The sequence below is a fragment of the Mauremys reevesii genome, linkage group 18 (assembly GCF_016161935.1).
Source record: "Mauremys reevesii isolate NIE-2019 linkage group 18, ASM1616193v1, whole genome shotgun sequence".
In the NCBI taxonomy this organism is placed as follows: domain Eukaryota; kingdom Metazoa; phylum Chordata; order Testudines; family Geoemydidae; genus Mauremys; species Mauremys reevesii.
Genome location: NC_052640.1, coordinates 19411376 through 19426364, shown reverse-complemented (window position 1 = coordinate 19426364; position 14989 = coordinate 19411376). Strand labels below are relative to the sequence as shown.

Genomic DNA, 14989 nt, shown 5'->3' with positions numbered 1-14989 from the left:
AAGCAACTGGAAGCCACATGGATAGAGGAGTCTATAGGGTTTAGTAAAGTTCCATTTGTTGAACTTAACTTGGATGCAGCTTCATAATTTTCAGATAAAACACTGTAGCAGTGTCAGAGCTGTGAGTCCTCTGAAATGCAACAGCGGGGAGTTTGAGCCATGGAGTTTGGTTTGAAGCCCTGGATTTTGAAGACATAGAACTTGTTAGACCATGGACCTGGTGGAAAGAGGAGTTTGACCTGTACACAGACCTAGTCAGGCAAAGGAGACTACAATGGAAAAGTAAAACTATTTTATCATATTGGGGAGCAAGGCAGAGAGATTTTCACCACTGCCTCAAGCCTCACAGCAGGCCTAGGAGCCCTGGGAAACTATTGTCCCCCAAAGCAGAACAAAAGTGTGGAGTGACGCAAGTTTTTCACTACAGACCAGTCCAAAGGGAGGGATAGACCCCTATGTTGCAGCCTTACACAAGCTGCTACATGCACATTTGGGGACTTGACGGACTCCCTGATTGGGACAGGATAGTCTGAAGCATTTGGGAACACCATCTGTGGGAGTAGCTGCACCAGGAAGCATACATGGCACATGAATTTTGTGTTTGGGGAGACTGGACATGAGCGGCAGAAGCTCCCTAGAAGTGGGAGGGGCCATCGGTGCCCAGACTGGGGCCATGCCCCCTGCTCCACCCGAGACACTGCCCATGCTCCACCCCTACTGTGCCTCAAGGCCCTGCCCCCATCCCACCTCTTCCTGCCCCTGCCCTGCCTCTTCCCGCGAGGCCCTCCACCCACCACTCACTCCTCTTCACCCCCTCCACCTCGTCCCCCACCACTCGCTCCTTTCTGCTCCTTCCTCTCTTAAGGGTGAGCAACTTGGAGAGGGGGGCAGGGAGCAGCGAGTGGCAGGCTGCGGGGGGGCCTCAAGGAAAGAGGCGGAGCGAGGGCAGGAAGAGGCAGAGTGAAGCAGGGCCGCCCAGAGGGGGGGGCAAAGGGGGCAATTTGCCCCGGGCCCCTGGCTCCGCAGGGGCCTCCAAGAGAACAGCGGAGGCTCCCGCCTCCGTCCCACTCCTGGAGCCTTAGTGCATCAAGCGGCGTGTCTCAGCCGGGGCCCCTGAGCCCCGCCCCGCCCCGCGCCGCGTGGGGAGGGGGCGGGGCTGGGAGCTCCAGGCTGAGCTCTGCTCCCTCCGCTGGGCCCGGAGCTCCCAGCCCCGCCCCTCCCACGCGGCTCTGAGCGGGGGAGCTCAGGCCCCGCCGGAGACACGCTGCGGCTGTTCAGCCAAGGCTGCGCGTGAGGAGGAGCCGGGGGTAAGGGGCTGGGGCCGGGGTTGGCTAACGGGCAGGGAGCCCTGGAGACAGTCGGGGCAGAGGTTGGGGAGGGCAGGGAATGGGGGTTTGGATTGTGGGTGTTCTGGGGGGGGTGGATAGGGTCAGGGCCGCCCAGAGGGGGCGGGGAAAGAGGGCGCAGGAGCTTCTTTGCTCCCGGTCTCCGCCGGCGGGGGGTCCTTCCGCTCCGGGGTGGAAGGACCCCCCCACTGGCGATACCGCGGCGGGACCCGCCGCCGACGTGCAGCCCGGTCTTGGCGGTAATTGGCGGCGGGGCCCTTCCGTTCGGGACCCGCCGCGAAGTGCCCGAGACCAGCGGCGGGACCCCACCGCCGAATTACCGCTGAAGACCGGGCTGCACGTCGGCGGCGGGTCCCGCTTCGGCGGTAATTCGGCGGCGGGGGGGTTCCCGCCGCGGGTCTTCGGGGCACTTTGGCGGCGGGTCCCGGAACGGAAGGGCCCCCCGCCGCCGAAGACCCCGGGCCCCCGGAATCCTCTGGGCGGCCCTGGAGTGAAGGTGAGGCCTCAGGGGGAAGAGGTGCAGCATGGGCGGGGCCACAGGGGACGAGGCCGAGCAGGCACAGGGCCTTGGGGCATAGCAGGGGTGGGACCATGGTCTGGGCACCAGTGGTCTCCCCAGTTCTTGGGAGCTTCCGGCAGCAGCACTCCAAAGGTCGTGGGCTGGCAGACACCTCTGACATTTCTTGCCGTGTTTGGGGAGGCTTAGCCTCCCCAAGCCTCTTACATCCGCCGCCCGTGTCAGGAAGGCAAACTCATATTAAACAGGTGCTTAAATATGGGGCATGCAGCAGAAGCCTCGAGAGAGGATGAAAGCATAGGAGGGAGACACACACCCAGAAGTACATGCAGTGAGACAACCGCAAAGACAACCAGGTGGCCAGTGTTCCATTTCCACTGTGTGATGCATTTACTGCAGAAGACAGCACGAGCAGGTAAAGGAGAAGTGCCCTACACTAGGACAGTATTGTCTTGTGTCAAGTTGGACCATTTTAGCAGTACGTGCAAGAGCAGAGCCAGGTCTCAAAGATTAGTCAGACTTGTACAAGAGAGGGACGGCACATCACACAACAAGGATGATATCATGACTCTTTCCTTCAGTTTGAGAAGTACCAGGTTCAGGCTGTCAGGACAGGAAAGCAACAAGGGACAATATCAACCTCTGTGCATGCAACAATGTTAATAGAGAAATGCCCTGTACTATTTCAGCTGGATTGCAGGGCCCCCTTCAGTGAAATTCCTCAGTGTGAATTGCACTTGAACAAACCCATTACAAAGAACATGCACAATGTACAATGAGAAAATAATGTAGCCCGTAGGAAAATGTGACTTTGTAATAACTTACCTGAAAAATAAGAAATGGTACCAATTGAAGCACTACAGACTCCTCTTGGGAAATATAGCCATACAAACCATGGATCTGATCTGGGTGCAGCTTCAGAATTTTATAGCTGCAGTGCAAGAAGCAAAAGGGGGAGTCCCATAGACAATGGAGACAACTTTAAAAGCATATGGATGTTTTCAACGACAAAGGGTGCCTTGAAGGAAAGCTAAGACTGAAAGTAGATCCCACAGTGGAACTTGTGTGCTTACCTCAAAGGAAAATTCTGGTGGCACTACATACTCTAGTATGCAACGAGCTTGAAAGTCTGTAGAGCAGGAGTATCCTAGCACCTACAGAGACCAGTACAGCCTGGGTAAGCAACATGGTGGTGGTAAAAAAAGCCATCAGGCAAATCACGTGTCTGCATAGATTCAAAGCCACTGAACTGGACATTGAAAAAAATGCCACTGTCCACAACTGATCACATCTTGCCAGAACTCTTCAAGGCCAGAATTTTTATATTCTGTGATGTGAAGAGTGGGTTTGGCAAATAAACCTTGATAAAGAGTCCAGCATGCTCACAACCTTTGCTGCAAATGGCTGCACATGTTAATAGACATAAACCCTGCCCCACAGGTGAGCCAGATAAGACTCACCCAAGTGCTGGAAGGACTGCCTAGGGTGAAAATAACTGCAGATGATATCCACATTCTAGATGAAGGTAGCAATGTCACAGAAGCTGAACAAGACAGAAAACTACAAACTTTTCTACAGTGATGCAGGGACATGAATGTAAAACTCAACTCGGAAAAAATGCGACTCAGACAGCAGGAGGTGAGCTACACTGGACATCCACTTACAGCAGAGGGACTAAAAATAGATCCCAAGAAGATCAAGTCAGTCAGACATGCCAGCTCCAATGGATGTGAGAGGGGTACAGTGCTTCATAGGAATGATACATTTTCTGTCCAAGTTCTATTCACATGTGGCTACAATAGTGGAACCCATACATCAGCTCAAAAGGCATGATGCTGAGTGGGACTGGGCAGGTCCCTAACAGCAAGCATATTACATGCTGAACCACAACGGATGTCCTGGTCCTGAGGGACTACCAGCCAGGAGAGTCACTGACACTCCCGTATGATGCATTGGAGAAAGGGATTGGGTGTAGCTCTTTTGCAGGAGCAGTCAGTCACTTATGCCAGCAGAACCCTATCAGATTGAACAGGAATATCCCCCAAAAGAGCTTCTGGCTGTGATATTTAGAGTGGAGTGATTCCATCAGTACACCTATGGCTACCCAGGAATAGTTTAATTATGGCAAGGCCTCTTCTTAATGCTCCAAAGAGATTGCAGTGCACGTGGATGTGCCTCCAGTCCACCAGGTAGAGATAATGTGCAGGCAGATTACTGGTGTTAGCTGACACCTGAGCAGGGCATTTACCCATCATCTGTGAGCTGGGGGAAGGGGATCAGAACATTGTATCCATTAACATGCTGCATTATCTCCCAGTTTCAACAGCGAAGCTGATGGAAATCAAAGAGGTTACAGAAAAGGACATCTGACTACAGGCAGTCTAGAGATACTAGCAGGGTGGCCAGAAGGCAAAAACCAAGTACCGATAGGAGCAGAACTGTATTCTCAAATAAAAAATGAGCTGAGTGTGCAGGATGGAATCATATTTTGAGGGCAAAGCTATTGTCCCTGCCTCATTATGCAAGGATATTGTGCAAAAAATATGCCTTATACCTTGGCATTGACAGCTGTCTTAGATGGACTTGAGAGTGTGTTCACTGGCAAGGAATGAATACATAACTGAACTCCTTAGAAGGATGTGACCACAGCTGGTTGAGTGATACCAGAAAGACTCTGACTATATGAATTGCCCACTCAACCCTGGGAAAAGGTGGGAGAGGACTTGCTTACCTTCAAGGAAAACCAATACTTAGCTACAGTGGATTACTAGTCCAATTTCTGGAGGTTGATGCCCTACCGGTTACAAAAAGGAAATCAATGCTTGGCAAACTGAAGACCCACTCTGAGAGATATGACATTCTAGATTGTGTACTCAGTGACGACAGACTCCTGTTCAGCTTGGAAGAATTCCAGGAATTTGCCTGTAAATGGGAGTTTGACCACCACACAACCTCTCCAGCATACCCGCAGAGAAATGATAAGGTGGAATCAGTTGTGAAAACAGCTAAGACTCTTACACAAGGCTTTTTCTTCTGGTTCATAACTTTTGTTAGCATTTTTGGCACACAGGAGTACCTCATGACAGGGGTGCCAAAACTGTCCAGCACAGGCACATGGGGAGAGCAAAAGGCACATTCCTGACACTCGGATGGCCATCCTGCCAAATGTTAAGTCCTTTCTTCAAAGGATGGACTTGGTAGAACTTCTCAACAAAACTGCTGTAAGAATTTTTTTAACATGGGGAAAACATGTTTTTATCTAATCTCATTTTTGCCAACATCTGAATTGTTTAACTGAAATTTAAAGGAGAAAAAAGCAGTGAATATGAGGGGTTGGGGGAAATCAGTCTGAGGCATGGAAAATTTCAGCCAGAACAGTTTAAGTTTGGCAAAGTTATGAGCAACTGAAAGCAGAATCTTAGAGTGGAAAGTATTGAGCACCCGTAGTTCTGCCTATAACACCATCTTTTATGGAGAGTTATCTGAGTTCTTATCCCTTTGTGATATGAATCAGAATTTTTCCCATTCAATGATGTTGGGCCAAAAAGAACAATGGATTTTTCTCTCCTCTTTTTTAAAACTTTTTCTTGAATCTATCACTGACTAAACCTTAGCCCTGGGTAGCAACCAAATAACTTCACTATTCCCAGTTTTGTATTGTAAAATAACAATTTGAGGTCACTTTGGAAGAGGTGGGTTTCTATTTCCTCTCTTTACTCATGGTTCAGCTGAGAGTTGTTTAAAAGTTTTAAACAATAATGCCAACCTTTGATTCATTGACAGATGGTATAAAAGAAGATTTACAGTTCGCCAAGTTAAGCCAGAATTCTCAGTTATTCCAGTCTTGCATGCTGGATCTGTTACTAATAGACATCATCCTCTTTCTGAGTTGACTGGAAAGCAGCACTTGGTCCCAGGACATTAGAGAGAGTAGGTGGGTTGAGGTAATATCTTTTACTGGACCAACTTCTGTTGGTCAGAGAGCATCTTCCTCAGGCTCTGTGTGTCTTGAAAGCTTATCCCTCTCACCAACAGAAGTTGGTCCAATTAAAGATATTAAAGCTGACTGTCCAGTGTGGCTTTACTTTCCAGTCTGAAAGTCACTAATGTCTCATCTTTCTTCCTTTTGCTGACTCCCTTTGATGGCCAATCAGAGCTAAGTGCAGAAAGTATAATCTTCACTGATGTTCTTCTCCATGGCTGGGATACATTTCTTCCTAAAATTTAACTTATTGAATTCCTCTTGGATTTCAGTGATAGACTTTCCCTTTGTTTCTGGAAGCAACAGGTAGATAAAGATCCCGGAAGTGACAAGAACTCCCATAAAGATGAGGAAGAAGAACTGACCTAAGTTCTCCTGGGGAAAAAAATTGAGAGAAATATGAACAAATCTTCTGACTTTCAGATTCTTGAATGTGACTTAATATCTTTGAAGTCAGATAATGTTTAAATAAAGGATAAATCATTCTTTACATGTTTGAGTTTGAGATCAGTTCAGTCTAAAACTGAAATGCACCATCTCTGTTTCGTAAGTGGTCTACATCAAGCAGGAGCCAAAAGATTCCAAACTGACCCAGCATTGGGATTTACTGCTTTTTATTCATCCCCATTTTCCTGCAAACCTCCTAAGGTGGTTTAAATTAGAAACAGTTGGGAAATGTTCCGGTTACAATCACTTACCACAATGAATGGGAAAATCATCCAAATCACAAAGATTCCAACCCAGTTGAGGGCCCCACCAATCACAAAGGCAGATGGTCTGGATGTCTGGTCAAAGATTTCAACCCTAATGGATATTGTGGCACCAGCTGAAAGGAAAATGAAACACGAATAAGTAATAATTGCTGTGTTGTTTTCTTAGCTACTCTGTTCCCCTTCACCTTCTTTCTTTCTCTCTCCCTCCAGTGAAAAAAACTTTCAGTAAAAGTTGTTGGTGAAAATAGATAACCAAACCATCCTTGCTAATGTAATGGCCAAGGTAAGAGGTTGTATGGAATGCATACTGAATATAGAGCTGAAAGCTAGGATCTTGTGAGTTCTGATTTCTTTTTCTCCACAGACTCATTGTGTGCCCATGAACAAGCCATTTAGGCCCCAATTTGGGAAGTATAGGAGTAATCTCATTGGGACAACTCATTGGCACATCCTTAAGTACACTATTGAATATATGCCTTAATCTCTCTGCCTCAATTTCTCTACATGTAAAGTATTGGTGATGATGACCCCAGGATGTGTTGCCATTACGAAGACAGAAAATACTCACAATTACTCCACACTGGCATCTGAGTTACTACCGTATTTCTTGATACGTAGACTAGAAACTATCTGTGGTATCTCTCATTCTACTATGTAGCAAATGTTCAGTTTTTAAATGGTAATTAACTCACTGGGAAGATGTGAGAATGAATGTTTAACAGTCTGAAGGTCTGGCATGAAAGACGCTATACCAGTGCTTATGATTATCATCATCATTTTGTTATTATAGTACTATGGGACTCTCCCTTTTTAATGTCCCAATGTAATAGATGGTATTAATAGGCATGGATGACCCTCATGGAGTTTGGCATTAGGGAATGCTTCAAATTATGTTTTGAGGTCCTAGGACTAACAAAACAACTGTGAGTTAGCAAACCATGCTTCCCGCCAAGGGAAGGGAAGGGAAGGCAGCTGAAACCGAGCAGGTAAAAGGAAACCTGCAGTACGTATTAGTGAAAGAAGAGTCACCCCAAAAGCTAGCGCTAGCACAGTGATACTCAGGCTAAAGCTCAGGAGCCACAAATGGCTCTTTAATGTGTTTCCTGCGGCTCTTTGCAGCACAAGAGGATATTAAACCACTGAGTGATTTAATTATTAACCAATCAGGATGCTTATACTATGTTATTAACCAATTGTAGAACACCTGGTCAGTCATTTTGCTGTGAAAATTATATACAATAAATCCACACGACTGTGGCTCTTTTGGGTAATGTTGATCAGTAATTTGGCTCCTGAACCGCTGAGGTCTGAGTATCGCTACTCTGGCACAAATGAATTATCTACTCTGGGCACATGTGTATAATGTATTTTTAAACTTTTCCTCTTTTTTCTTTTTTTCAGTCTCTCTCTGTTTTTCACTCTGCCTGCTCTCTACTCTGTTTTATCACCCTGTTCTTTCCATGAATATTTTTTTCTCTGTGCACCTTCTTTGTTCTCTGTTTAGCAAAACATAAGCCCAATAACTTTCAAGTCTGTGTCTTGCTACTGAACCTATGATGTTCAAGAGTGTTCAAAATTAAACAAAATTAGTATGCCTGTGCCTAATGTTAAATAATATTTGGGGCTAATACTTGATCAAAGAGTGCCTTAGGTGAACTAGAATTGCTTGTTCTCCTGTTTTATTTATTGAGTTCATGTTGCCAATATGGGAGTTCTCAAACTTCATTGCACCGGGACCCCCTTCTGACAACAAAAATTACTTGGGGAGGGGAGGGTGTCAAAGGGCTTCAGTTCTGGGCAGGGGGCCTGTAACCTGAGCCCTGCCACCCAGGGCTGAAGCCCTCAGGCTTTGGCTTTAGGCCCAGGCGGTGGGGCTTGGGCTTCAGCCCCAGGCCCCAGCAAGTTTAACGCCTGCCCTGGTGACCCCATTAAAATGGGGTTGTGACCCACTTTGGGGTCCCAAACCACAGTTTGAGAACTCCTGGGAGGCCATGTGCTGCTACAGAATCAGTGCCATAGATGACATATTTTGGGAAGTGGGGGAAAGAGACATTCTGAGCTGGAGAAAACTATTTCCTGAGCCTCTGAGGTCATATAATCAATAAAGTAAGGTCAGCAATTTCCTTCACTCAGGCTTTGCTCTCAGGTTAATGCATCAAATAGTTAAGTCCCTTCTCTCCCTCCTTCCTCTAAGAAGATGTATTTATGCGGTCTAGTTCTGTTCTTTCCCTATCCTTGTGCATATTAGCATTCTGGATTCTGCTGTTACTCCACATATACTTAAATGGTATGTGATCTTTGTTTTCCCTATCTCCTTTACTATGTTGTTGTACTCAGGTGGCCTGGTTCCTCTCTCTCTCTCTCTGTTGAACTAATTACTCACCTGGCCCAATTCCAAAGAAGATCACATACAACAAAATAAGACCGAGGCTGCAGTATGGCATCCAGAAGAACCAGTCCTAGAGAGGAAAACAAAGCTTAGTGATGTCTGTTCAGCTAGTGACAAATAATTCCTCATTTCCCTGGCCTCGTTTTCCCACTGCCCCTTCTCTCCTGACCCCACAAATTCTGTTCACTTTTCTTTTTCTTTTTCTTAACTTTAGAAATATGAAGAATACCAAAGAGTGTCTTCCCTGATTTTGTTAAGGACTCGTTAGTTCACAGTTCAGATGAGATATCTTTCTCATGCCTTGTTGAAGGGGTGAAGGTCTTGATTCCTTAATGAAAGGCTTTTCTCCCATGTGTTTGAGTTAGATGGTGTCACGGAGCATGGGGGAGTCAGGGCCCTGCACCCCTCTTCCTGGGACTCACAGTGACTCTCAGCCAGCCAGTAAAACAGAAGGTTTATTGGACAATAGGAACTCAGTCTATAGCAGAGCTTGTAGGCACAACCAGGACCTCTCAATCGAGTCCCTCTGGGGGTTCAGGGAGCTTAGATCCCAGCTTGGGATTCCCTGCATTCCACCACCCAGCCCAAAACCAAAACTGAAAAAAACGTCTCCATCAGGCTCTCTTCCTTTGTCCAGCTTCCCGGGCAAAGGTGTTGACTCTCCCGCCCCCCTGCCTGACTCAGGTTACAGGCTCAGGTACCGTCCATTACCTAAAGTCATCCCCTGCTCTTCCATTCACTGTGCAGACAGTCCCTACTGCATCACAGATGGGTATAAACAATGCTTTAAGCAGGGTGACTAAAAATCATTTTCCCTTTCCCATAATCATGCTGTCCTTGCATAGATTCTTTGTAGTAGATCTCCAAGTTGTCCAGTTGTCTATAAATCCAGGGTATAAGACCTGAATTTTGAATGTACAGAAGAATCCTTAAACAAAAGAGAACCTTCAAGGCCTCCTTGTACACTATAAAGAAACCAACAACTAAAAAGGGCAAAATTCCATTTTTGTTGAGGTCACCTCTTTAAGGGCAAGTCTTGCCTCTGTAGCCTCTTCAACATACAGGGAGGTCCCTGGATGCAGCAGATCCTGCCTGCTGTACAGGGGTGAAAGAAAGTTTTTGGAAGCCTGTTCAGGGAATCTGTACCTCTTGCACTCCATGGATCACATCCCCATGTAGAGAAGAGTCCCTGCACCATAGTGCACAGAGGGTTGGTCAGAAGGAAGGGTGGAGCCTGGACCAGTGATTCTGTAGCTACACCGATCCATCGTGAATGAAACAGGAGTGGGAGGCACTGGATAAGGTAGCAGTTTGGAGCAGCTCCTCTTCCACGTGTGCTGGTATCACAAGAGCCCTGTCCCTGCAGGAGCAACAGCAATGATACTAGTATTGTTGAGATCAGATTTAGCTTTTAACCATTTTGGCTGGGTCCAGCTGTAATGGAGGGAGGAATACAGCAGACTGTGCTAACAGTAGCCACATTCACAGGCCATAAAAGAAGAAGGATAATCAAGATTGAATCTGCATGAGGTTCAGCCCTGCCTGTATCAGAGTGTGAGGAAGACTGGGGGAGTTTCATGACAAACTTTAGTGACTACTAGTTCTGCCATCATGGTAGCAGAAGTTATTTTGGGGATTCTAGAGCCAACTGGTCTTTTTTTATAGCCAGTAGAACTATTGATGGGAAGGGTTAGAAACAGGATTGATATTGGAAAAAGACTAATTGAAAAGAGTTTCCTCACCTGCAGGGTGAGAGTTACTGTGAGGCCAGCCAGTATTAAAGCCATTATCCCATAGCCTCCGCAAAGCAGCCTCTTTCTGCCAAATTGCTCAGTGATGATGCTCTGAGGGATACAAATCACATTGATGTAATAGCAGATGGAGCAAATTCTGACCAATTCCCAGCGTGGGGGGGGGGGAACCAAAGCCTGAGTCCACCTGATTCCCACTGCCCTGCGCGGGGTAGGGATCAAAGCCAAAGCCCAAGAGCTTCAGCCCCAGCCAGGGGGCCTGTAACCTGAGCTCACCACCCAGGGCTGAATCCCTCGGGCTTTGGCTTCAGCCCTGTGCAGTGGGCCTCGGGCTTCAGCCCTGAGTCCCGGCAAGTCTAAGCCAGCCCTGGCGACCCCATTAAAATGGGGTTGCGACCCATTTTGGGGTCCCGACCCACAGTTTGAGAACCGCTGTTCTACACCACTCCCTCTTCCTGCAGCCTGTGTCAGAGGCCTGGTTTGGGGGGAAAGGCCAAGTTTGGGACTCTCTTGTGGTTGGTTGAGCCCTGACTGCTGTGTCAGCCCGTGGAAGCCTTCCGGCTACTCTAACTTATGCCCGGCGACTTCCTTTGCCTAGAGCATGTCTAGGATTGGAGGAGGCAAAGGTGGGTTTTACATCCTTGGCACTTGCAACTAATCTGCAGTGTGTACTTGGGTAACTGCTTAAATCACTTCTTACACATGTCAGTTGTTCTCAACCTGGGGTACATGTACCCCTGGGGTATGCAGAGCTCTTCCAGGGTGGTACATCAACCTATCTAGACATTTGCCTAGTTTTACAACAGGCTACACAGAAAGCACTAGCAAAGACAGTACAAACTAAAATTTCATACAGACAATGACTTATTTATACTGCTCTATATACTATACACTGAAATGTAAGTACACTATTTATATTCCAATTGATTTATTTTATAATTATATCATAAAAATGAGAAAATCTGCAATTTTTCAGTACTAGTGTGCTGTGACACTTTTGTATTTTTATGTCTGATTTTGTAAACAAGTGATTTTTAGGTGAGGTGAAAGTTTGGGGGCACACAAGACAAATCAGACTCCTGAAAGAGGTACAGTAGTTTGGAAAGGTTGAGAGCCACTGTTCTACGTTATATACTCAAGCAAATGACAGCTGGTTTGTTGGAATGCCATAGTACCAGTTAAATGTTATAGTGATTTTGAAGTGGTTGGAGATTTTTACACTCATCTTCTGTTGCCTGCCAACAACTTTAACTCTTTATTGGTGTGCAGGAGCGTGTAGACTTAGAAGCTCTTAAAAATATCTGTTATTTTATTGGCTTGAGATTTTAAGCAATTTCCTTTCATTTATAAATTTTGGATTTTTCACAAACTTTCATGGGCTGAGGGATGTGCTGGCTGCCCTTCCCGCAGCCCCCATTGGCCTGGAGTGGTGAACTTCAGCCAGTGGGAGCCTCGATCGGCTGAACCTGAGGACGTGGCAGGTAAACAAACCGGCCCGGCCCGCCAGGGGCTTTCCATGAACAAGCAGCAGACTGGCTTTGAGATTCACTGATCTAGTCTGACCTCCTGCACAACGCAGGCCACAGAATCTCACCCACCCATTCCTGTAACAAACTCCTAACCTATGTCTGAGTTATTGAAGTCCTCAAATCATGGTTTAAAGACTTCAAGGAGCAGAGAATCCTCCAGCAAGTGACCTGTGCCCCACACTGCAGAGGAAGGCGAAAAACCTCCAGGGCCTCTGCTAGTCTGCCCTGTAGGAAAATTCCTTCCCGACCCCAAATATGGCGATCAGCTAAACCCTTAGCATGTGGGCAAGACTCACCAGCCAGCACCCAGGAAAGACTTCTCTGTAGTAACTCAGATCCCACCCCATCTAACATCCCACCACAGGCCATTGGGCATATTTACCACTAATAATCAAAGATCAATTAATTGCCACCCAGCTTCTTTTACACGGGTGAAGAGACCTCATCATCACCTCCACATTCCTCTACCAGATGTGCGGATTTGGTAGTAATTCAAACTCTGCTTGTGCCACTGGTGCAGTTTTACAGACATATAGGAGAGGAAGGGTGCAGGTATCCGGGTGCTAGAAATAGCAGGTAGGCTGCTGGTGTGATTGGGACACTACACCTGATGGATCGACTGTGTAGCAGATGATGTGCAGGACACAGTGCAACTGCATAGGTAACATATGGGTACTACTGCTAATACATTTGATTAAACATAAAAAAAATGGTACAGCTTTTCTTTTTGCCATGAAATTGACCTGAGTATATACTCCCCCAGGGATCAGTCCAACTCACATTAAAGTTAGTGATAGATTCCCATTAGCCTCAATGAGAATCTTTCCATTGACTTCAACAGGAGTTGGATCAGGCCCTTAACCTATGCTCCAAAATCCATTCTAACTGGTGATTCTGTTAATGTTACACAGAATATTTCTCTGTGTAAGAGAAGTAGGTAAAAAGTTAGGAGCATGAAATAAGTAACTCGGATCAGGTGGGTCATGTGTAGGAGGCACATAACAGGTTCTGACTCAGCATAAAACTGCTGTGTCATACCATGACATTCAATGCATACTAACTGGGGAGAAAGGGAATCTTCAGGCTGATATTTTTGTTGCATCCTGACCATACAGACTTGATTTTTGTACCTAGCCCTCAAGAAATCCAGTATGTAACTGGGCTTATTGTTGTTATACCTTTTACAGTGCACATCCCTCCCCTGTTCCTCTGGGCTCTATTGCTGCTTTTCACTTTCTGAAATAATAAATCATGAAATGAATCTGAATCCACTCTCACCCTGATAATTTGCTGTCTCAGTGGTGTATTTTGCAGTATAGTCATAGAGGAACAGAGTCAAAAGCCTGCCTTATGTACAAACCTCATTACTGTAGTGCAGCTTATTGGAGTTTAAAGCAAGTGACTGTCAATCAGGGATTTGGCGGTATGAGTTTTAAAACAAGAATTTCTACTGAAAAACGTCAGTTGCACCATTCAATTTTTAAACGTCTTTTTTCCTTGCCCACAGATTTCATTCTAAAAAATATTGTTTTGGGGACAGGCCTCGGTCACTAAAATTTGTTTTGAAACATTAATAGTTTTTTTTACAGTTTTGGTAATTTATTTAGTGGCCAGCAATTTGTTTTTAGTAGGGCTGTCAAGTGATTAAAAAAATTAATTGTGATTAATTGCACGATTAAAAAATTAATCGCGATTAATCTCATGATTAATCGTGCTGTTAAACAATAATAGAATACTATTTAAATATTTTTGGATGTTTTCTACATTTTCAAATATATTTATTTCAATTACAACACAGAATATAATGTGTACAGTGTTCACTTTATTTTTTATTACAAATATTTGCACTGTAAAAAAGAAAAGAAATAGTATTTTTCAACTTGCCTAATACAAGTATTGTAGGGCAATCTCCTTATTGTGAAAGTTGAACTTACAGATGCAGAATTATTTACAAAAAATAACTGCATTAAAAAATAAAATAATGTAAAACTTTGGAGCCTACAAGTCCACTCAGTCCTACATCTTGTTCAGTCAGTCACTCGGACAAACAAGTTTGGTTGCAATTTGAAGGAGATAATGCTGCCCACTTCTTGTTTACAGTGTCACCTGAAAGTGAGAACAGGCATTTGCATGGCGCTGTTGTAGTCGGTGTCACAAGATATTTACGTGCCACATGTGCTAAAGATTCATATGTCCCTTCATGCTTCAACCACCATTCCAGAGGACATGCATCCAAGCTGATGACGGGTTCTACTTGATAACGATCCAAAGCAGAGTGGACCCACGTATGTTCATTTTCATCATCTGAGTCAAATGCCTCCAGCAGAAGGTTGATTTTCTTTTTTTGGTGGTTTGGGTTCTGTAGTTTCCGCATCTGAGCACTGTTCTTTTAAGACTGCTGAAAGCATACTCCGCACCTTGTCCCTCTCAGATTTTGTCAGCACTTCAGATTCTTAAAACCTTGGGTCGAGTGCTGTAGCTATTTTTAGATATCTCAGATTGGTACCTTCTTTGTATATTGTCAGATCTTCTGTGAAAGTGTTCCTAAAATGAACATGTGCTGGGTCATCATCCGAGACTCCTATAACATGAAATATATGGCAGAATGCGGGTAAAACAGAACAGGAGACATACAATTCTCCCCCAAGGAGTTCAGTCACAAATTTAATCAATGCATTTTTTTTAATGAGCATCATCAGCATGGAAGCATGTCCTCTGGAATGGTGTCCAAAGCATGAAGTGGCATACAAATGTTTAGCATA

At 45.6% G+C, this 14989-nt stretch overlaps 1 long non-coding RNA gene across 1 annotated transcript in view; it reads left to right on the top strand.

The window, feature by feature from the left end:
- LOC120385978 overlaps positions 1–14989 on the top strand; it is an 80465-nt gene that overhangs the window by 62177 nt on the left and 3299 nt on the right. The gene's annotated exons all lie outside the window — the stretch shown is intronic.